Source organism: Tiliqua scincoides, chromosome 1 (assembly GCF_035046505.1).
Source record: "Tiliqua scincoides isolate rTilSci1 chromosome 1, rTilSci1.hap2, whole genome shotgun sequence".
Classification (NCBI taxonomy): Eukaryota; Metazoa; Chordata; class Lepidosauria; order Squamata; family Scincidae; genus Tiliqua; species Tiliqua scincoides.
Window position 1 is genome coordinate 229,567,912 of NC_089821.1, and position 1,200 is coordinate 229,569,111.

Here is a 1,200-nt window from a genome sequence, read left to right on the forward strand (position 1 = left end):
CATAAATGAATATATTCAAGATGAACTTACATGAATGAATGAAGGTCTTGGAATAGCTCAAGGCCTATAAAAGGCCTTGCCCAAAGCAAGGTTGGCCTTTCCTTTGCTGCCACTACTGCATCATAGACATGAAACAGCAAGCAGTGGAGGGAGCCCTCATCCCCCAGCTCATGTGAGAGGTCAAACAATCGCCCTCATACTGAGAGCAGTTGCGTCGGGCCAGTGTGGGCTTCAACAAATCTCTGGAGGGCCAGAGGATCATTGGAGACTGGGGGCTCCCTGAGGGCTGCATTGAGAGGCTTCAAGGGCCGCAAGTGGTCCCAGGGCCGGGATTTGGGCACCTCTGTTCTAGGGCATAAGCTGTAATAAATAATGGCAACCAGAACCTCACAACTGAGCTACAGATGGGATGTGCTGCAACGTGGGGAAGTTTGTACTGTACTATGTGAAAGGTTGAACATTGCTGATATACACTTTCTGTATAACCTCATTTAGTTTTGAAAATTGCATAAGGGCAAGTCCCATGTGAGATGGAAGCCAAGGATCCCACTACACAAGCAGATATATCTGCACTGGTTTCTGCAGTGTGGTGAGAACAAAGTCCATGGGGGTATAGGGACCTTCCATAGTGGCTGGGGGGAATTGGGTAAAGAGATGGAAATGATGCAAAACAAAAACAGATGTAGGCACAGAAGAGTCACACCAGGATATTTGGATTCAAGCCTTTCTATCCTGTAAGATATCCTGTACGCTATCATGATAGCATACTGTTACCTGATAAGTGACTTGTCCTAATGTATTAAGCCAAAAGTGTTCTTTTGGATATACTGTATGTTGAAATACTGATTAAAGTGCCTGTAGCAGGTGGGTATGCCAATGTTGAACAATAGCCAAACTAATCTCATGGCATTAGTTTGATTCTCATACTGTTAGATTGATGCAGGTACATATCAGTTGCATGCTGGTGCCTTTTGAACTGCAAGGATCTTGGCTGACAAGTGAGTCTATTTCATAGTTCTAATGGAATACTGGACAACCCAAAGACACTTTAGTACATGATAGTACATGATAGTCATCAGGCAATCCAAGATTTGTGGCCCAGCTACAGCCCCCCACCAGTTCCCATTTCACTAGATTTTCAGTTTCCCTGCTGTGTCTTGAAAAGCTCCACTGCTTGCATCCTGAGCCTGCAGAATGGCT